Source organism: Coturnix japonica, chromosome Z (genome assembly GCF_054131305.1).
Source record: "Coturnix japonica strain WE chromosome Z, WE-NBRP24, whole genome shotgun sequence".
NCBI lineage: Eukaryota > Metazoa > Chordata > Aves > Galliformes > Phasianidae > Coturnix > Coturnix japonica.
This window is the reverse complement of record NC_140702.1, coordinates 27,733,400-27,756,981: the sequence shown is the minus strand read 5'-3', so window position 1 is coordinate 27,756,981 and position 23,582 is coordinate 27,733,400. Positions and strand designations below refer to the sequence as shown.

The 23,582-nt window shown below is 38.1% G+C and overlaps 1 protein-coding gene across 6 annotated transcripts in view; it reads left to right on the top strand.

Moving 5' to 3' along the window:
- The window catches only part of HINT1 (histidine triad nucleotide binding protein 1), a 69,864-nt gene that overhangs the window by 6,148 nt on the left and 40,134 nt on the right, over nucleotides 1–23,582 (top strand). For 3 of the 6 annotated variants that reach the window (XR_014939334.1, XR_014939333.1, XR_014939330.1), the window contains exon 3: nucleotides 5,953–6,115. The gene's annotated coding sequence lies outside the window, so the exon portion shown is untranslated. Of the gene's footprint in view, nucleotides 1–5,952; nucleotides 6,116–10,432; nucleotides 10,496–12,330; nucleotides 14,233–23,582 lie in introns of those variants that run through there. The other 3 variants (XR_014939332.1, XR_014939331.1, XR_014939335.1) reach the window with 2 other exon arrangements.

Below are 23,582 nucleotides of genomic sequence, written 5' to 3'. Positions count from 1 at the left end.
TACAGAAAACTGATGGATCATTTTTTTTTTAATTTTTTTTTCCCCCTTCAGATTTTAAGGGTTTAAAATGACATCAGAGATATGTTTTAGTTTGGATCAAAACTGTTCTTACATAGTGAATATGGTTGTATTTTGGTTTTTATTATTGGAGCAGGCTTGGACTCTGTGGGTTTGACTGACTTTGGAATAAATGGAACAGACTAGACATATCCCAGCAAAAAATGGGTAGAAGGGTGCTATAGACAAAAGAGAATTTGTCAAAAGAACAAAAGACATTATACTGAAATTTGTATTGTGTGGGTGCTAAATCCTTATGTTGACTTGACAGACTCATCCTTCCTGTAGTAGCCTTAGTCACAGTCACAGTGATATCCATGAATGTGAAGATGGCAGGTGTGAAGAAGGCAGAACTTACACAAAAATGATCATTAAGGTCTCTTTCAATGCAAGCCATTCTATGATGCTATGAAAAAGCCTGGTATGAAACAGGAGATCTTGGACTGGAGAGGAGTAGGATTCAGGTTTTATGAGCGTATCACATAGGGACTAAATTTGGTTTGAAAATATTTCATCGTCAGAAAAGCTGAGGAATATAGAGAATAAACTTGGACCTGTTCAAATGAGGCATCTTCAACCTACAGAGCAACCTAGAATACTTGTGCGCTCAAGAGTGAAATATTTGGTCAAGTTTATTGTTTTTATCCAGCTTCAAGTAATGGAACAAGTAATGAACAAGAGAATGTGGAACAGCTATGTTCCAAACCTCTGTAAAATGCCTGTTTGTGTTTAGGTTTGTTTGTATTTCCTGTGTGTTTCTTAAGAATTAAGCTAGATTAAAACGTTGCTACCTTCTAGAATGAGTGATAAGGATGTGTCTGAAAGAACCATTGTAGATTTTGTATGGTCTTTGCTAGCTTCTGGTTGCTGTGGAGCTACAAGGGAGTTTTGTTTTTTTACCCCAGTGACTGTGATTAGTTCTGGTTCTGGGACATAAAAGCATAGAGACTCAATTAGCTGCTGGGTTCATAGGAGAGATTTAAACCACATGTGGCTTTTATGTCTTTTATTAAAATGTTATTTGATGACTTTCCATACCTTGGAGATGTTGGTTCAGTTTTGCATTCTTTCAAATATTGAGCTGCCCACTTTCTTCAGACAAGCTGACCATATGTGCACGTATGGTTCTTGAATCTTCCATGGCGGATTCCATACCAGTTTTGAACAAGTCCTCCTGACTTTGGCTGGTGTCACCTTGCTTTCTCCATTGTTCTTTTTTTTTTTTAATTTAAATTATTATTATTACTAGTAGTAGTAGTAGTAGGATCAGAACTCGTTATTGTGGACTGTGGTAACTCAGTGCTCATAATAAAAACTCTTGACTAGAGCTGTATTTGTAGTGGATTTAAATGCAAGTTCTCTTCATCCTTTCTGGGTCTTCACCAGTTACCAGGAAAAAACAGCCATGGTGATTTACCTCTAATAAATGTGGCAGAATGTAATCTAGTCTTATTGTTATTTCCAGTTACAAATTTCTGTCCTTCAAATAAACAAACAAACAAATAAATAAATAAATGATCTCATTCTCAATACTGTGCTCCAGCCAGTTCATAGCTGAAATTGAAGAAATTGGGAAGAAGTTTGAAATGTGGGTTAGTATTACTGGGCAGAGCTGTTTGCCACCACTGGCCACCAGGTAAGCAACCTTTAATAGTCATGAAGAAGTTGAAAAGGAGATATGGTGTTATTGTGCTGTGACGTTTTACAGCCTGACACCTAGGCTTCTACAGGACTGCTAATAGGAAAGAACCTCCATCTAAGCCTAATTCAGATTATTCCATGTAGAAGTTAAGGGAGGCTGAGTGGTTTAAAAAGAGGTCCCTGCTTTAGTAATCAGGGTACTAACATAACTATTTGAGGACAAGAAAGCTGGGATATACTGGGGGATTTCTCTCCTCTAAGGAAGAAGCTTCAAGGAAATGAACAGTTTTTCTGAGTAGCTGTCAATGGTTTGGGGCCTGGTTTGTCCTGGTTCTGTGACTAATGAGGTGGAGGGATCCATGGACCCACACCTGGGGAAAGGAGGAAGGAGGGTAGGGAAAAGGTAGAGGGATGGACCTAAAAATGAAACAGTGTGAGTGAGCTAAAGGAGAAAACTAGTTTAGTAATTATGATATTGGAATGTGAGATAATATACTACTTATAATTGGAATTGAAACTAATAAAGTGAGTGGGAGAATGTCCAAAACTGAAGGTCTTGCTCTAATGCTGAAGATGAGATGGCTGGGGAGTGCACACCGCAGAGACAAGTAAGGAAAGAAGGTCTGGTCTCATGACTCCTGAGAAGATTCATCTTTCCCTCTGAATGGAAAATAGAAATGTAACAGTGAGGGCTTCTGGGAGATGTAGTTCTTTCCTTCTGCGAACAAGATACCGGCAAATACCAACAACCCATGGAACAGGAGCATTAGCTCTTTAACTCTCAGTGCACTACATGATGTTATGATGGGAAATACTGATAACAGAAATCATAAAAACAGGTCAGTAACAGAAAGTTCCTGAGAGAAAAAACATCTAGGTGTCCCACAAGAAAGATATTACCTCTTAATAAGTCTTTGCAAAAGTGTAAAGAACATGCATGCAAAGGAAAAAAAAAAAATAAAATGTAAGTATTAGCCTGCTGGATGGCTTTATGTTTTGGAAACCTGTAAATTAATCAGGTAAATGTGAGCCTGACTAACTTAGTCTTCCTAGACTTGGTCAAAACACAACCTGCAAAGTAAAATGACTTGAGAATGTGAAGGGTAAAGGTGCAAGAAGTGAGGCTGCAACTGTATTTCCTGATCCCTTTTTCAGGAACATTTAGGACTGTGTTGTAGGTCTTCAATAAAGGAAACTTTAGTAGCAGAGAAAGAATCACAGCTGAGAATAACTCTACTCCAGAACAATGAGATATTTTGTTCTGATAGCTGTGCTTCTGTCAAATTGTGTCAATAAAAACTTGTGTTCTTGCAGAGAAGACTGTCTAGAAAATTCCTAAAATGTTGTGATATTGCATGTTTGCTAGAATATGGCTTATATAAAAAGCTGTTCTGGGCCTTGAAAATATAACCAATCTCTAAATACTCTTTTGTGTATTCAAAGAGGTATGGTTAGCATTTGAGATCACAGTGCCTAGCAATTCCTGGCTATAACTTTTCCATGTGTCTATAACATTTTCTGTTCTAATGCACAGTTGGGAGGTTCTAGTAAGCCGTGTTGACAAACCTAGTATTATGGTGCTTATATAGGCATCTTCCTTTCTCTGGTCTACTTACTGAAATGCATTGATTAGATTGCAAATGGCTGCACTTCCTATAGCTAGTACTTCTTTATTTTTTCTTCTATTTACTCCAACTCCTGCACACAGATTTAACTTGGTGTAATTTTTAGCCAAAAATCATTACCTCATAAATTGCTTCTGGATTTCAATTCAGTGAGAACACTTAGTTTTCTGCTTCACAGAATTAATCAGCTGACTGTAGCCTTTTCTTATAGCTAGAGGAACTTTGTTTTCTTCATAATATTGTGGCTTTTGTTTCATTAAGAACTCATCAGTGCCCACAAAATTGCTTCCATTTTTGTTCACAGTAGAGCAAACAACTTGCTTTTGCTTTTCCAGCTGTGACATTGGAATATGTAAGTTTTGAAAAAAAAGATGTGAAATATGTAGAGGACTTGCTGTAGTTCACTTTTTACTCCAAGACATCTCTCTGGGTTGAATCCCTGTCTCCCTGCAGTCTGGCATTATCATTAAGTCATTTTTATCTCCATTATAATTAAGGCTCTCTGCTGTTACTTCTGCACAAACAATAGAATTTTGTCCTTGTGGCCAAATAAGTTGAATCATGACTGTAGTCCAGTAGTTATTTATATCCAGTGAATCTTAGCTGAGATAATTGTGGAAAACACTACTTTCCTGGTCCCAGAAGAGATGCTGAACATCAGCATGAGGGCCAGGCTGTTCTGCAGATAAATCTGTGAACAAGAAGAGGATATAATTATGCTCTTGTCTTTCAGACTCATATCCTTTGCCTTACAGTAAAAGCATATGAGATATGATATGCTTACTACTTTAAATGCAGGATACAAAGTGTGAGGGTTTACATTTTGTAGTAACTAAGTTTTTCCCTCAGATAACTTTACATAGCTAAATGAAAAAAAAAGAGAGAATTCTGAATTAAAATAACTAAATAATTATGCTTGTCACAGTGGTGTCTGCATGTAAGTTATACTGTACGCAGGCTTACCGTATTCACCCTCTTTCAAAGCATAGATAAGCATAAAGCTTTCTGGAGATGACCAGAAAACCTGCGTGTAAAACAGCTGGGTTCTGTGTGCATTTATATGGAACAAAGCTTTTGTTCTTTCTTAGTATTTCTGAAATGGATGAGTTACTTACTTGAGTCATCGTTACCGTTGAAGTTGATTGAGAAGCAGAGTGTGTTACAGTAATCACTTGTATAATTAGAAGAATAGATTAATATTATCTATTGCAGAGAAATTTTTAAAAAAGGATGTTTATGAAACTTAGAACTTTGTACATAGATACATTTACTTTTATTTTGTTCAATGTGTGTTTGTGATTAATAGTGGTGCTTCTTCATCAGTAAGGAAGATGATTTTCTTAGTTCATTCCATGTGTTACTGAGGGAAAACAGTATTGTGGAAGAACGATGGGCCCTTTTTTTTCCAGAAGAATATACTTTGGCTTCTTAGATGACATCCCATTAGAGGCAGCAGTGGGGAATAAAAAGGCCTAAGAGAGTTTTTTGGTTGTCAATACAGCTTCAGGCACAGATCAGAATGTTTTGAAGTTTATGAGCTAAAGGATATGGCAGGAGATCCCTGTGACTAAAAGGGGACCTCAGACTGAGCTCAGCTGTAGAATAATCTTGTACATAGGTGTAAGTGGGGACAGGGTACATAGATATAAATAGACATGGTATAAATAGACATGGAATAGACATAGAATAAATATAGAATACATAGAATACATAGAATAAATAGACATGGAATAGGTGTAAATAGACATGGCTATAATGGAGCAGAAGAGCCGGCAACTTCTGACCTGGGTCTGAAATTTGTAGTGGATAAGAAAGACAATAGGAAGAGCTTCTTCATAAGCATCAAGAGAGAACTAAGGAATGTGTGGACCAGCTAAAGAATAGTATGGTGGGCCTAGGAAGTAGAGTTACTCAAGAGCTTTTTTTGTACTGATAAGGTTCCCTAAATCTGTATGCCTGGAGGCCAAGTCTGGACCATAGTAAAGGAAGACTGAAAGTGGGACCCCTCAAGCAATCTTAACATATGCAGAAGGTAGAAATTATTAATCAGAATATGGAACACACTTCTGACTTTGAAAGTAAAAGAAATAGAGCAAAATAAAATCAGAACTGTTACAAACAGTCTGAATTTGCTTTGAAAAATGCATGATTTTTGCCTTAGAAGACATAAATGATAAGACATTAATGGATAGTTTGCCTTCATCTCCTTTCCATCCCTTGAGGGACTACAACTGTCCTGGGATGTCTGTCAGACACTGTTAATCCCCTCATGTGAACTTTGACAATTGAGCATTTTTCAACCTTGTTACCTGAAAAACAGCTGTTTAATTATTCAGCTGGTAGGTGTGATAATGTTCAGATAGTTAAGGTTAGAAAAGGTTCAGATAGTTAGGGGTGGTAACTGAGAAACTGAAAATAAAACAAAAACAGACAAGTAACAAAACCCCAAACTAAAAGGATGTAGATTGAAGTCTACTTAAAATTTTCATTTTGTAGAAGATTTCAAGCTGGTGCTCATCTCAGATGCCTGATTGGACTGAAATATATGTGCGCAATGTACAAATGTTACTTGGTTTAAAAAGCAAAGCTGAATTAAATGTGTATGATTTCTTGTTTGCATTTTATACAGAAATGCCTGAATCTCTGACTGCTGCACAGTAATCCAGCTGACTGCTGTTTGGATAGTAAGAGGCTGGTTCTGCATTGCCTGTCAGATTGTTCATGTTGAGGAGAGCCTCAACAACACTTCTGTAGCCAAGTCGGTTCAACATTTCTGTCTGAAAAGAGAAGCAGTAAGTAAACATGTTCGTGTTTCACTATACTGCCTGGTGTTCTCTTTGTCAGCCTCTGATGTTTTATATAACTGCATAGATTTCAGTACCAGGACTTCTCAAAATCGTGAATTTTAATTCGAAGGATGCTGGCTGGATGGCTCCATGTGATTAAAATAATAGATCCTTACATTACATTACATCACATTACATTACATTACATTACATTACATCTGTAAAATGCATGATGGAAATGTCACCATCTATGCTTAATTATGACTCTTAAAAATATGAAGCAGGTTAGTTGGATGTTCTGTTAATGGAAGGATATCTGAGTCTGCCCAAAGCCAAACAAAAATGTATGTGAAACTCTGAATCCCAGATATCAGATTGGACCTTATAACAGTCGCAAATATAATAATCGTTTGGTGTAACAAAAAGGAGGAAGGTGAATTTCAGGACCTTCCTGATAGGGGTGAATAAATTAGTACGGCTTACTGACTCGATTTCCTGCCCAGTTGTTATGGTGTTGCAGTTAAGTGTATTTTTAATCTACATTTTATTAAAGTAGTTTTTCAAATGCTCTGAACACACTTTTGCCTGTGAAAATTGCACTGTTTTCCATGGGAACTACACTCAACTTTTCCCTGATCACTTCTAAAAATTCCTTGTGTCTTGTTTGACAACACTGGGTCATATTAAAATGTAAAAAATGCATGGAAGTAAAAGACATTTTGGCACTTAGGGACCATTTGATTCTAATATTTGCTATAATTTTAAGGTGTACTTTGTGGATTGGGTAAAGTAAAAAGTACCACACCCAAGTATACATAGTGACATATTCTAGTCTTCGTTACAAAGCATGCTGTCTTTTCAGTGACAAAATCATTCCTTAAAATGGGGCATTATTCTGAATGTACTTCCTAGAACAGAACACATGAGGGTAGCATGGGGTTTGTAGAATTCAGTTTCTTACGGTGGCAGAGCCCTTCGTTGTCTTTGATTGTTTTGCCTGGCTTTTTGCTTCATTGTAATAGAATGTGAATGCTAATATAAAAACTAATAAAAATTACTGATTCAGCTTTTTAAAATGGATCAGACTGTGAAACACAGCAGTTTTTTATTAATAGAATGGCATTTCTCTGTTCAGTGTGGTTGCTGTGGTTTGATAACGCTTTTCAGTGCTTTAGATTTTAATTTGCCTGATACATCCTTCAGAGCTGCTCTTCAGTAGTTTAGTAATATTGTTAGAGTTCTTATGTGTCATTCATTAGTTATTCTGGAAGATGTGACATATGCATTTGTGCTTATATGAATATTATTTTCTGGATCTTCCCCTCCAAGAATTAGCAGTGCATGTGCTAGAAAAATTAATCTTAGTTTGAAGTTTTTACACAAACCATCCTAAAATATATCTTTAAATCTTATAAATTGTCATTGCAGAGAAACAAAGCATTGCTGTCATACATAGTACTTACCTATAGAAAGCCTGCTATTGTTGTCTTGTTATTCATACAGCTCCTGGATTATGACAGAGTTTTATCACATTTCTGGTATTGTATTCAGATCATTAAGAGGAAAAGGATCATAAAAGTCTATGAATAATAACCAGAAGCAGACCAACAATCACTTAATTGCAGTTTTCTTCTTAATTATAATAATATATCAACATACTTCTCCTTTCAGAAACATACTTTATTCATAGAATCAGAATCACCAAGGTTAGAAAAGACCTCCAAGATCATCCAGTCCAACCATCCACCTATCACCAATGTTTTTCACTAAACTATGTCCCTCAGTACAACATCTAAATGTTTCTTGAACACCTCCAGAGTTGGTGACTCCACCACCAACCTGAGCAGCCCATTCCAGCACCTGACCACTCTTTTGGAGAAGTATTTCCTGAAGTCCAACCTGAATCTCCCCTGGCGCAACTTGAGGCCATTCCCTCTTATCTTTAGTTACATGGGGGAAGAGGCTGATCTCTCACCTCACCATAACCTCCCTTGAGGTAGCTGTAGAGAGCAGTAAGGTCACCTCTGAGCCTTCTCTTCTCCATACTGAATAATCGCAGTTCCATCTTCTGCTCCTCATAAGGCTTGTGCTCCAGAACCCTCACCAGCTTTGTTGTCCTTTTCTGGAGATGCTCCAGGGCCTCAGTATCTTTCTCATAGGGAGAAGACCAAAACTGAACACAGTACTCGAGGTATGACCTCACCGGTGCTGAATACAGAAGGATGACCACTTCCCTGCTCCTGCTGGTGATAGTATTTCTGATACAAACCAGGATGCCGTTGGCCTTCTTGACCATCTGGGCTGGCTTATGTTCAGCTGGTCACCAACAAGTAGCCCCAGGTCCATTTCCTCTACATGGTCTTTCAGCCACTCTGCCCCAAGCCTGTAGCACTGCCTGGAGTTGTTCTGGACAAAGAACAGGACCCAGCATTTGGTCTTATTGAACTTCACCCCTCTGGGCTCAGCCCAGCTATCCAGCCTGCCCAGATCCCTCTGTAGGGCCTCACTACCCCCAGGCAGATCCACACTTCCAGCCAACTTGCTGTCATCTGCAGACTTACAGAGGATACACACAATGCCATCAATCCAGGCTATCAACAAAGACACTTAACAGGACAGGCCCCCAAACTGACCCCTGGGTTGCTGCTCATGAACAGTGGCCAGCTGGATTTAGCTCCAGCACCACTACTCTTTGGGACCAGCCAGCCAGTTCTTTACCCAGCAAAGAAGCTGCGAGCTTTTCCAGGAGAATACTATGGGAGACAATACTGAAGGCTTTGCTGAAGTCTAGGTAGACTGTGTCAACAGTTCTTCCCTCATCCACCAAGAGGATCGCTTTTATCATGGAAGGAGATCAACTTGATCAAGAAGGACCTGTCTTTCATGAACCTGTGCTGGCTGTTCCTGAACCCCTGGTTGCCTCACACATGCCATGTGATCTCCTTCAAGACAATCTGCTCCAAGACTTTTCCTGGCAGTGAACTCAGGCTGACAGGCTTGTAGTTCCCAGGTTCCTCCTTATGACACTTCTTGTAGATAGGAGTCATGTTGGCAAGCCTCTGGTCATCTGGGTGCTCTCCGGTTGACCAGGAAAGCTGATAGATGATGGAAAACAGCTTAGCTATTACCTCTGGCAGCTCACACAGCTCCCTTGGATGGACCCCATCTGGACCCATGGACCTGTGGCAGTTTAGGAGGAGTAGCAGGTCTCTAACTGTTTCTACCTGAATTGTGGGGAGTTTATTCTACTCCCCATTAAAGACTTCTAGGTCAGGGAGTAGAATACCTCAAGAACAACTGGTCTGACTTTTAAAGGCAGATGTAAAGAAGACACTGAGAAGCTCAGCCTTTTCCTTACCCTCAGTGGTCATGTTCCACACTGCATCCAGCAGAGGATGGAAATTATCCTTGGGCTTCCTCTTACTTTTAATATGTTTGTATTTTACACCTGTTGCCAGGTTGAGTCAAGTTGCAGTTGGGCTTTTGCCTTTCTAATTTTCTCCCTGCATATCCTAACAAATGCTTTGCACTTTCTCTGAGTTGCCCTTCTCTTTCTTTTAGAAGAAGTAGGTTCTCTTTCTTCTCCTGGAATCTCAGGAAAAGCTTCCTGTTCATCCACTCTAGTCTTCTTCTAACTTGGTTCATCTTGTGGTGCAGGGGGATAGCCTACTCCTGCACCTTTAGGACTTCCTTCTTGAGGACCTATCATCCTTTCTGGATCCCTTTACCCTTTAGGACTGAATTCTAAGGGACTCTACCAGTGTCCTGAATAGTTTGATGCCTTCTTCCCTCCAGAAGTCCAAGGCAGCAGTTTTGTTGCCCCTACTCCTCACATCACCAAGAATTGAGTTCTCTATCTTTCATGGTCACTTTGTCCAAGACAGCTCCCAGCTTCCACATCTCCCACCAGTCCTTCTCTGTTTGTGAACAGCAGGTCCAGTGGAGCACCTGCCCTGGTAGGCTCTCTTACCAGCTGTATATGGAAGTTATCTTCCATACACTCTATAGACAATAATATATTTATATTCTAAAAAGAAAGGAACTAACTATGGAATAATGCTGTCAGTCCCTTAACAACACTGTTATGTTTCATGCCTCTGTGCGCTTTCAATACAAACACAGATCTGTTAAATAAATGACACTAGATAGAGGGTTGCAATTTAATCAAGACACTCATTAAAGTATCCATAAGAGAATGAATGTCATGTTATTAATTCTCTGCATCTCATTGCCACTTTGAATTTTGCTCTTCTTTCTGTATTCTCCCCCTACTCAAAAGAGTTCTCATATCTGACTCACTCCTTCCCCATGATTTGTTTTAAGGTGCTCCATCCTGACAGTGCCACATGTGCTTCAGAACCTGACTGGAAAATGAACCCAACCTGGGTATGCATCACGATTCACTGTGGCTTTAGAAGTCTGCTACGTGAAAAGTTTTGATTTTGAGGGAAAATTACAAGCGAAGGCAAATGATTTAATCTAGATCAAAGTTAGAAATATGAATATAGAATCAAAAGAGAGTTAAGTTTGGTTGGAGTGCTGCGATTTTTGCCTCATTACTGAGATACAGTAACTCTCAAATAAGCAGAGACTGGGTCCCACTGTCATGGGGAACTGTGGCTGAGAGCAAAATGAGACAATATTTTGTTTCTTTTCTTGGGAAGTTTCACTACAGCCAACTATTTTTCTACAATCCACATGGTTAAAAAAAATATTTGATTAACTCTGTGGTATATGGACAAAGCCTTAGCTTTTGAAAATGGGAACATCTGCATCTACCTGTCAGGACAGAATCTTCCTTGTGACTATTAGTGATGACCATTGCTATGCACCTGCCAGTCTCCGGATGCTGAGGAGTTTTTATTCTCATAAGCCCTCTTCAAGTTTGATATGAGAGCTTGAGAAGGCCTGTGCAAATGTGCTGTATTCTGCAATTACTTGCATGTTATTTGCTGGGAACATTTTCAGTTTTCTAATGTAGTTTGTGATTGGCTATTGGAAAATATACGGTATTGGCCACCCTTTTTCTGTCTGGAACTTACAAGCTGGTGATTTATAAATTAGAACAGTTTTTGCACAGGTAAAGATAGATGCTTGCTTGAAGTGATCTTGTCTATACAGCAAAGGTCTGCTTTATATGAATGTTTATGGGAGCAAAGCTTAATCTTTGCATTAATATGTGTGAATAGCAATCATGATAAAACAAAACATGAGTCAGAATTAGCAAGTGTTTTATCAGTTTCATATTCTCACTTTTCTGCTCAGTCCACCAGTTCCAAGTGGGAGGGACAGTATAAATTCTGAGGCTTTCTCAGTTTTGTAATAGGACTAGCAGGAAGTGAATGTATTTTGGGTGATGTCTGTGGCCATGAATAAAGAATGTATTTGGTAATAAGATGTTTAATGAACTGCAAATATGGAGTGGTTGCATTTTCTTTTTTAGATTTCTAAAATGGTTACTTAAATGACTGTCACTGTTGCAGAACAGAAAACACCAACAGTCTAGATTTATTATGCTTTTGACAATTATAACAGTGAAAATTAGTCTTCAACTACTGCTAGTTTTCTTTTTATGTTTTCCCAGGGAGGAGATAATAGATTAGACATGGAATATGAAAAAGGAATTTGGGAATAGTCACTTTTCAATTAATCCAAAGCCTCTAAGTGAATCACAAATGTACCAGACCTGTAGTACAGTCTAACCCTGAGATTCTTGGCTGTCCAGGAAGAGAAGAGCACTGAGAAGCAATACATCTGTGTGATGAGCTGAAAAAGGATTTCTCAAACATCTAGCTTCTTTTTCATGAAAAATTAAGTCAAAATGCCACAACTTCTATCTCACATCTTTATGGAATGTGCAGATTTTCTTTCCTTCCCTTCTCTTCCCTTAGTGATGTGGACTTGAGCCAGACTGTTGCCAATGCTTATTGCTCTTCTAGGTATGGTCTGAATCAAACAGAAGCCTGAACTGTTTTAAATCTCACTCTGCTGTAGGAAAGGCATTTAGGAGTTGCCCATCTGAATATAATTTTTTCACAGCAAAAGTGCTTTGTATGCTGCTGTTGCTGGTTGAGAAGTTCAGGAAACATTTTTTCTCTAGACAGTCTTTGGAGAGTCTTTGCATTCAGTTTGTCTTTTAAACTATGAAATATTTTTTCTTATCCTCTCTTGAGATACTTTTGAGAACAACCTGTTACCTAATTCATGGTTTCTTTTCTCAGATGCAGCAGAGTGCCTGTGCAGGAAAACAGCCTTAATTCCTCCCCGTCATGGTTTTGTCATTTTTGTTATTGGTATTCCACATCTTAACATCACATAGAGCACCAGGAGTTAAAGAGTTAATGCTCCAGTTCCATGGACTGCCAATTTTTCTGGGGAGAGAAGAGAAGAACGGCATATCTCAGTTAACTTTTACTGTTCCATTTCTGTTTTCCATTTAGAGGGAAAGTTAAACCTGTTCTCACGTCACAAGTTGTCCCCTTCTTTTGCTGCTCATCACTGTAGTGTGTGGTCCCTAGCTATTTTACCCTTGCCACTAGAGTAAGGCCTTCAGATTTGGAAACTCTCACATTTATTTGATCTATTATCCTCAATTCCAATTATATTGTATTATATTGTGTTATCTTGCATTCTGACATCATATTTAGTAAATTAGTTTTTTTCTCCCTTTGATCATTGCCTCTGTTTTGTTTTTAGGCCCATCCCTCCCTACCTTTTTTATCCCTTCCCCCCTTCTTCTTCTTCTCCTGGGGCATGGATCCATGGGTCCCTCTGCCCCAGGTATTCCCAAAACTGGTCTGAACTGGCCCATAAGCCATTGACATCTTTCATATCTTGTTGCCAGCTTTCATTAGACTCTATGTGTGTTAAAAAAGATGTGCACTTTAAAAGAACATATGTAAAAAGAGGCTTGAGTTTAAAAGAATTCTTAGTAAGCTGGCTAGGACTCTGCTCTGCTAATAAGCAAAAATAACATCACATTAAGGCCAAGTGTGGGAAAATGAAAAGAACAGTACTTCAGATCAGACAGGAGGCAGACGATTGCTTTACTAAGAGCTTTTTCCTCTTTATGAGTGGAAGCTAGAGTACTTGCAGTAAAGAAATTGTTAACAGGGTCAAGAGCGCTTTGTATAGTAGGGCTATTTCTCTTTTTTTCCAGAACATACGAGGTATCTATTGTAAACATGACAGACACATGAAAACAGCTGATTATTTTCTACTAATTACTTATCTACTTCATTTTTGCTTATTTTGTTGTTTTGGATCACCACATCGTGACAATCATTTTAAATTATTTGAAACCCCCTAAAATTCATCAGTTCAGGTTAAGGGCTGACCTACTGCAAAGGAGCACTGCTAAAAAGGACCTAGGCATTCTAGTGGACTACAGGTTGGCCATAAGCCAGCAGTGTGCCCTTGTGGCCCTCTTGGTATCCTGTGGAGCATTAAAAAGAGTATGGCCAGCAGTGTCAGGGAGGTGATCCTCATCTGCTACTCTGCCTTGGTGAGGCCACATCTGGAGCATTTCTGGGCTCCTTCATTCAGAAAAGTCTGGGAACTTCTAAAGTGAGTCCAGCAGAGGGCCAGGAGCATCTCCCATGTGAGAAAAATCAGAGACCTGGGGCTGTTTAGCCTGGTAAAATCCCAAGAAGGGATTTTATCAGTGCTTATGTAATATCTAACAGGAGGTAATCAAGTGGGGACAGGCTCCTTTTTTGTGGCATGCAGCTACAGGACAAGGGCTAATGGTCACAAATTGGAACATATGAAGTACCATATGAACATAAGTAAAAAATTCTCTACTTTGAGTGTGACAGAGCAGTGGAAAAAGCTGCCCAGAGAGATTTTTAGTCTCCTTCTCTGGAGATATTCAGAACCCACTTGGATGCTTTCCTGTGCAACCTGTTCTGGGGAATCTGCTTTAGCTGGGGGTTGGGCTCCAGAGGTCCCTTCCAGACCCTATAATTCTGTGACAGTGTAATTCCATGAGATGGGTATAAGCAATTCAGTTCTAAATGTGTTTAGAATTTTATTTAATATTCTTTTTTATAAAGTGTTTTAACTTCTTTCAATTTTAGAGAATTTTGAAATATTTAATATAAAAATACTTCCTCCCCCCCCCCCCCCCAAAAAAAAAAAAAAAAAAAAAAAAAGTAGAAGGGTTCAGGGTTCACTTCTGGAGGTAAATTATCAAGTTAGCTGAAGTCTGTCTGGTTCAAAAACAGGAAATAGTCTTTAAAAAAATGGAATGTATTGCAATATGTCCAACCTGAGTCCTTTTTTAAAATACTTTGGAAAAACAATAATTCTGCAAAAAGATTTCCCTCCAAACAATGTTAATAAGCTGTATGTCTTTATTATATTTAAAATAGTCCAATTAAGAAATACAAAATGTTAATGAGAATTTTTTAGCAAGAGAATCATGCACAGAATTAAGGAACATTGAATTATTTTGTTGAGAGGTTTTTTTTTGTTTGTTTGTTTGTTTTTAATTCCTTCTGGTCCCACCGAAATTCATGTGATTTTATGTTACATCTTTAATCCCCAGCTGCTTTTTCATACACCAAGAGCTCAGAACACAGCCATATTTGGAATGACTTTTTATGTTACTCCTCCACACTGATTACAGGTGCCCACCTCTGCTCTCTGGTACTGCAGTCAAATGTATGTGGAGACGAATTATCTTTGAGATGCATCACCCTGAAATGTGATGTATTCAGGCAAGGACTGCTGTTGTTAATACTCACTCCGACAAATTGTTGCAACACAGAAAATGTCATAGTAAGGTCAGTCTCCTGCAGCATATGGGTAGCTGAAGAAGAATAGGTCTTTCTCTGCTTGTTTTCAGATTTTCCTTACTGGAGGCCAAAAATGCTTTTATTCTAGCTTTATTCAGGAGTTGACTTATTCTGTTGAAGGAAATGAATCTATAGGTAATGTTTTAAATACTCCCATAGGCAAATGTTCTTTAAATGAGAGCTAAACCAGTGTACATTCAAATCTCCTATCAAAGTTCAACGAAGTTTTTGGGCATCTTTGCTTAATGGATGAGATATATGGGAAACTCAACTGAATATGCCTAAGAATTCAGTTTATACTGTAGTTATTCAAATCATTCTGTTTGCTTTCAGTCCCGTAGTCACGTGTATTTCTTCTAGGTGTTTTCCATGTCATCAGTGTTAGCTTTCTGTTAACTCTTATTGCATAAAAACAAAAGAAAACAAAAAGAGAGATGTAATGGGCTACTGTTGAGGTGCTGAGATACTGTGTGCTCTGATTTGGGCTCAGAAATGTTTTGTTGCTTTGGGCAAATAACAGAACTGGTAGTGGTGTGGCTATAGGGGTGGTTGGCCCAAACTAACAGTTATGTTCATATGTGGGTTGCAGTGTTTCTCATTGTCCTCTCTTTTTGTCTTATGATTCTTGCTCTAGTATCCACATGGGCTCCATTGCAAGATGAAGTGGGAGATTAGTCTAAGCATTTGTATTCTTGCCATAAATGATATGTTTATTTTTTTCCATGTCTGCTCCCTACGGGGCCAGTGCAGAACCTGTGCCAGAAAGGATGTGCTACTGTTCCTAAGTCAATAAAGTAATAATGCTTTTCTTACAAAGCTATGTAATTTCCATAAAATGTGGAGATGTCTAAATAAGATACAAATTTTAATATCCACATTGCTACATAAACCGCATGTAAGTGAAAAGTGTCTTAGTTGCATTAGTAAAGTCTGATAGGAAAGAGAAGTGTTAAACTGTCATTTGACTCTTTTACCTTTATAGTTCATAGGGGCTAGTCTCTGAATGAAGACAAGTCTTTTCTAAGATATATTACATAAAAGTATAATTCTAATTATCATTTGACAAATGGGGCAATTTTAGAATTAGCTTTTGTGACCTCAGCTGTTTGAAACGAGCATGGACAAGGCTGGAAAGCAATAGCAGCGGAGGGTGATTCCCTGACTTCTGATTAAGAAGGCAAATTTCTACCTTCTAGAAGCAGCATCCTTTTGTTTTTGTTTCAAATATGTTAACGAAAGCATAAAGAATAAGATTTGTTTTTAGGGTTTTATTTTTAGTAGTGATAATGATAATTTTATTTGCACTTGTAAAAAAAAGGTAGAACAATATTTGTGTTACGTGTAAATGGAGAAATGCACCGACATAACTTGCGGTGAAGCAAGCAGTGCTTTTTCATTTACATTATGGCTGCATTTGTGGATGAATGGTCAGCAACAAATTTTAAATGCAATTTTTCTATTTCTAATGATGTACTACATTGTTACTGTTCTTGACATCCAACTGTAAAATATAAGGCTGTAAAAGTCAGGGTAGTTTGCAGAGCTCTGTAAGGTGTCCCTGGTATTACATAGTATCCTTTATAATTGATCTATGAAGATATAAATCCAACTTATTGCTCTGTAGCTTCTTTTGGGACCAGATCAATAGGAGAAAAGGAATACATCAGTGGTCTGTCTCTCACAGAGGGAATTGTGAAGGTGAGGAACAGCAGTAGAATTGCCTACATGCAGCCAATGCAGTTCTTATTCACTAATGAATAATGTAATTCATGACTCTTTCATCTTGACAGAAATGCAAAATGGAGTAGATTGAGATACATGTTATGTTTTCTCTTTGCCTCTTTAGAACAGGCAAGAATTTTTGTTGTGAGGTACAAAGGAAACATTTGGTGGGAGATAAATGATCTAGGCCTGCTTTGCAGGAACACTGGCTTGCACCTGGATGTCACCTCATCTGCACTGTGGCCATATTAGTATGTTGCTGTAGTGGCTCGTCTGTAGTCAACAGGTTTCATCAAAATACTTTGGTTCAAGTAAGAAATAAAGTTTGAGTCTTACATCCTGGTTGTAGGCCTTTTATTCAGAAATCTGAGGCACATGGAATTATCACAAGCCTATCATTAACATGTTATGGTGTTAATTGAAATGATTACATTTCTTAGAGCTGACAAGGCCTGTTCAAAATGCTACTCATTGCTGTGAAACTTATAGTTTGTTGCCCATAGCTAGCTAATAAGACCAAACCTCAGCAGGTGATGCAACAATTAAGTGTGAATGATGCTCAGACCAACTAATAGTCTTGCAGAATACTGAATCAACTTTTATAGGAATCCTGTGGACCACTCTATGTATCCCTTGCCTTGTTCTCAAATTAAAACATTGTTTATCTTATTGACAGCTCTCTGCTTCTCACTCCTGTAAGTCTTCTCTTTGAACATGTTAACAACTCTTCAGAGTACCTTCAATCCAACTATCCCCCCCCCAGCTCTTTTGTAAACTACATTAAATAAAATTTTCTAAGCAAGCTTCCGGGGTACTGTGAGTGAGTCTAAGAACATAGTGTGTAAGATCATCTTTCTTCTACTTCAGAGTTTTCTTATGTACTTTATTCAGTAAAACTTTTCAAGATATGCTTACATTCTCAAGTATTGAATTAGGCTGTTTTCCAGCCGCATCTGTATTCTGCCCCTGAAAGTGGACAGTGCTTAAGAAAAGCTGAGAAAGACAGGGAAGAAATCAGAGATACCTTCTCAGTGTGCTTTTCCAGCTCTCTGAGGCTGAATGAAGTTCTGGCTCCTATATACTATGGTTTGTGCTTTTCCCCCTCTTTCTTTATTTAAACATTTAATTTTCCAATATATTTGCACAGTTTCTTTTTGGATTTTATTACAACTCCATGACCTACAGCATTTCTCAGCAGAGAATTCTGCAGTATACAGTAAGCCTACTAGGCTGGTAGTAAATGCACTCTAACAATTAAAAACCCATTTAAAACCTATTTGTAGTTTACTGTGATGTCCATAGGTTTCTGTACTATGTGGAATAGGGAATATTTTTATTTTATTTTATTTTGGCCTATACCCATTATTTGGTAATGTTTGATTATACTGGTCTCTCTGCTGTCCCACTAGCTTTTTAATTTCTTCTGATTCTTTCATCATTGTTGTGTTTTGTTTTTTTTTGTTGTTGTTGTTTGTCAAATATATATATATTTGACAAATATATATATATATTATATAATATATATATATATATATATCATGAACTGTGTGCAAAATTTGTGATGGGGTCTCATGATGTTATTATACATGGACAGTATTTTTTGTTGAATAGAAATAAGAAATAAGAAATACACACATATATACATTTAATGGTCTGGATGAGGGAATCAAGTACACCCTCAGTAAATTCCTGGGTGGTTCCATGTTAAGTGGAAGTATATATACTCTCAAGACTTGGAAAGTTTTGCAGAGGGATGTGGATAGATTGGATCAGTGGGTCACTTTCAGTTGTATGGCATTTAACAAGGATAAGTGTTTTGTTATTTGCTTGGGTCACAGCAGCTCTATGCTGTGGTATATGCCTGGGGAAGAGTGGCTGAAAAGGGCCTGTGAGTGTTGGTTGACAGGCAGCTGAATGTGAGCCAGCTGTGTGCCCCAGTGGCCAAGTAGGCCAATGGTGCCCCGGTGTTTTTTCAGAAATAATGTAGTCAGTGGGATTAGGGAAATGATTTTTTACTGAGCTGCTGGAACTTGAATATTATGTTCAGTTTGGGGACCCTCACAACAAGAAGGATATTGAGTTACGCCAGCTTGTGCAGAGCAGAGCAATAAATTGGTTAAAGTAAATAAAGTTATGAGAAACTGCTGAGGAAAATCGGGTTGTTTTGTCTAGAGAAAGGGATGCTGAGGGGAAATTTGTTGTCTACAAAGAGCAAGGAGAGCTCTTTTGTCTCTTTTCTCAGATAACAAGTGACAGGATGCAAGGAAATGTTTTCATGTTGTGCCAGGGGAGATTCAAATTGGACATGAGGAAGAATTCCTACATACAGGGAGTGGTCAGTTATTGGAATAGGCTGCCCAGGGAAGTTATGGGATACTCGTTCCCAGAAGTATTTAAGAGAAATGTGCTTGTGGCTTGTGATGATGAGACTTTGTAGGTCAGGTTATACTTAAATGTTAAGTTAAATAATATCTTCATGTAATCTTGAAATTAAAAAAAAGGAAAGATATTTTAAATATTGGCTGAAATCTCACATTTTCAATAGTTTGAACTCTATTGGCTGGCTAACCAAGGAAATTTTCTTACACTTCTGTATTCTTCCTCTGCAACTTGTTCACAGCAGAATTTTAATGCAAAATGCTTCTGAAATTCAGTACTCTCCTTTTCTCTCCCCGACAAAGCATCCCTGTATTTACTGATAACATCTATCCCAGAGCCTGGAAATGCAGAGAGTCTGATATGCATTCATGTGAGTAGAGTATATATGAGGTGAAGCTGAATCTACCTCTGTGCTAAATGTGAAAAGAGGCCACTACCTGACACCTGAAACCACACACTTAATAGGATTTGGAAGGCAGACTCGAATCCCTCTCTCACTGTTTTTCAGGTGAGATTCACAGCTTTGATGTTAGAGACTCTCAAAGCTGGAAATGAACTTAAAACTTAACAGTTTCCTCACTGACCCTCATGCAGAATGTTTCTCATTTAAACTTTCTTTTAAGTGTGCTTTTATATGGAATATTTTCACATAATTCCAAAGCAGATGCTAAAGTGCTTTAGTAGTGTTAACTGGGGAAATGCAGCTGAAAATATCTAGGGGTTTGAATGTCTGAAATAGCATTGGCCCAAGAAAGAGAAGATGTTCATACTTGTAGATAATAACAATGCATCAGTTGAGGCAGTAGGATTTCTGCTGTGATTGGAAATTCACTGACACCTTGAAATGCTGCCCAAAAATTTCTTTGAATTCATTGCAAAATGCTGTTTTTGTGCATGGTTCAGCATGAAAAACATCTCTGGCACTCTCTGGTTGGACTCTTGATAGGTGATGGAGCTGCACTTCTTGAACTTGTTCGGGTAGGGATACAGGTGTGAAATGTGATCAGTATGATATGTAAGTGAGGATAAATCACCTTTGCAGTATTGCTGGCAAGTAGCTGAGTTAGCCAGCAGGCGTTGGTTTTTGACTGACATAAAAAGCAGAGCTGTCTCAGAGATATCTCTTCAATGTACATCCCTCACAGAGTAAAAGGAAATGTACTTTATTGTTACAAATAGCCATAAATCAGCATCAGTTTCTCGTATACTCTGCCTAACTGATGTTTTTTTTTTTTAGAAAGGGACTTCAGAAAGACTAGAAAGTGTGAGATTTTGAAGTCAGCATACAAAAAATTCAGACAACAGGATGAAGGGCTGCAGAGGTTGGAGAAAGAACTCTGCAAGAGAACAGGAAAAGTCACTGACTGACACAGTAGAGGTCCCAGACAGTAGAGAGAAATGATGTGTTATTGTATACAGCAGTTGTGAGAGTGCTCTTGCAAAGCCAATGACTTTTTATATGCTGGGTGAAGCAACATAAGCTTTCAAGAAGATACTGTAAGGGATGAACCTTCAGAAAGAGAGCTCTACTTTTCAAATTGCTACCAATGGATGATATACCTACAGTGTCTTTATGAAGCTGAAATACCTACTTCCCCATACTATTGCTAATATAAAACTTTTGTTCAAACTTTGCTGTTTTTACACAGGTTAAAACAGAATGGAATATACCTTTTTCAAATTACTGCTGCATTTTTTTTTCCTTCTCTTAGATCTCTAATACTGGATATAAAAAGAGCATTCACTCCTTCCTCTTACATGCAGCAGCCAATATTAGTAAACCGAAGCTGTAATGTATATAATAAATCTATATGAACAATATTGATAACTGATAAAAACTTACAATTGAAAAACAGAATTTTACAGAACTGTTTAGGAAGAAATTAGTTGGAAATGTGGATGAAATTACAGGAAGCCTGCACCTTAACTCAGAGAGCAGGATCTCTCAGGCACTGGTTACAAGTGTAATGAATGCAATTAGAATGATCAGTTGCTAACACTGTTCTCAGACTATTATTAAGGAGCTTGGCTGTTCTGGAGCGCTTGTCTGAGCGCTAAATGCGATTCAAACAGTTTAAAAGAAATACATCAAAGACTGAACGCTTTCATACTCCTTGAACAGCTGCCACTTGAGTAGGCTTGTAATTCGCAAAGAAGCCTGCAGATGGCTCTTGGAGCAGGCTGGAGCAATTTGAAGATGCCAGCTACTGCCTGATGGGATCTACTGATATTAAGTTAAGCTGTGTAGAGGTATTGTAAAGCGGCTGTGACAGAGCCTGCCGACTTGTGCAGCTCAGTACTGTGAGAGGAGGTGAAGGCATTAAATTTGAGTATGTACTTATCCAGAGCTATAGGCAAGGCGACACCATTACTCTGATCCCATGAAGAGAAGAATCAGTTTAGCACCACCAGATGGTAGACCAATGGAGTTTACAGACTTTACTATGTCCAGAATTCCCATTTACTTATTTACTTATTTGCAGAAGTTGTATTAATGTCCACAGAGATGTAAAACACGAGCATATTTTTTTTAACTTTTTTTTTTTTTTAAATTTTCTTCCTAATTTTTGCCAGCTTTCATTTATTTCCATTTCTGCCTTTGCCTAGAAATATTTCTGAGATACATTCTATTTTCCTTGGGAATTGACTGGATTGATCTGTTATAGTGTTTTGGAATTGAAGGGTGTATTACAATAGCCTAAGATAGTAATGTAATGATAATAGCAAGTTGGAGAAGAACTGGATAAGAATGAGAGGCTTTTCCTTTCTTATGCTAAAGGCGTTGCAGTATCTGAGCATATTCTTTAAAAAGAACACTCAGGTAATGAAAGCCCTAACTGTAATATCTGCCCATGTGCATTCCTGCTGGTGCACTTCTGCTGACAGTCACCATGTACAAGTTTTGCACAGCCTGTAATTACCTCTACAGTTAAAATAGCCTTGTGCTGGGCTGAGTGTTGTTTTTACAGTTGTTTAGATCTGTCAGCCAGAATTTTCCTTTCAGCTTTATGAATAAAGTGGCCATGAATATGCTAGCAAAAGGAATGAGGTATTCTTTTATTTCACTGGGAGTAGATTATACTGTCAAAACAAAATGATGTTAGAAGATGTGAGTTTTGTTTGGCAAAGGGAAAGTAGCTTTTCAGGCTTTGCAAAAAATACTGTAAATCTATACACACTTTAGGTACACATGTTTTCAGTACAGAAGCACTTAAAATATATTCAGACTATTGTGTGAAAACGTGGAAGTGTTGACACTATCTAACTGTCTCCTACAGATTTTATTTTTCTCTAGGTCCTGCAGACACATGCTGCAGCATCACTGCAAGAAATTTCATACCAATCTTACTTTAGTTTTCGTTTGACAGACAGTCATATGGTTACACACCTGAATGCCTTGTTTGACTTGGTAGGCACTTTGCTCACATGGATTAACTTTGTCCTCATTAAGTTTTCTGTGCTAGACACTTCCTGCTGAATGCAGATAAAACTAATATCTGAGCAACCTGGCAGATGATTAGGAAAAAAAATGTAGACATTAAATGGCAGGATATCAAATAAAATCAAAAGCTATCTTACAACAAATATCTGGGACAAATGGCTAGCTGAGAGCTTAGAAGATGGGCTTCTTTCTTCCATTGCTAAAGGGGAGAATGTAAAAGGTAGCTCCTGCTGTTGAGAGAGACTGTGCTGTTACCTATCTTGATCATCCTCATGAATGTAGAACCAGAAACAGCTGCAATAACCAAGCCCTCTGTATTTAGCTTTATAAGTGGATCATGCTGGATAAAATAATAATCTAGCTAGCTGAAGTAAGGAATTCAATTATTACTTCTTACAGAGGTGCACTGAAGCATTTTTAATGATTTTATTTGCCTGTGCCTAAACATATCTTGTGTTTCTGCTACAGCTTAGCAAATACTGAAGTGTAGGCTCTCTCAAAATATTGTCATCTTTTACAAATTCCTGAAGTGTTTCTGCACTTAGTAACAGATAAGATTTTTTTGTAACTCCAGTGTCTGGGAGCCTGTGAAGGACTTTTGAAAGTTAATACAGCATTGATGATGTTCTGCATAATAAAATAATAAGATAAGGTGAATGGTGTGTGAAGCCAGTAGTTCCAAATGCTACAGCTGTGAGGCAGAGGCCTGTACATTGGCAGAGCTGGAAGAGACTGCATCAAAATGAATTCTTAACATTGCAATGTACATTCCTTGTTTGAACATATGTTTAACCATCATATTATGGGGCAGCATCCAGTAGTCCAGCTTACAGGAGGCAGACTCAACTGGTGGGTAATGAGTGTGGATCAAAAACATCCTCTCCTTCACCCTAGAGAGGCAGACTATGTTCCTTGTCATTCATAGCAGGATTGTATTTTAAGAAGACCCAATTGCTGTGATCATATGAGGAGAGGAATACTTCCTTGTCTCTCTTTAAATAACCACTAAAAGGAAACAGCATATAGAAAGTAGTAGTAGATACTGCCAGGCCATCCTAGTGAAAGAAAACTGTCAAGAATTTCTAATGCACACAACTGTCTGTTTGTATGTAATCCAGATAACCTTTGAAGT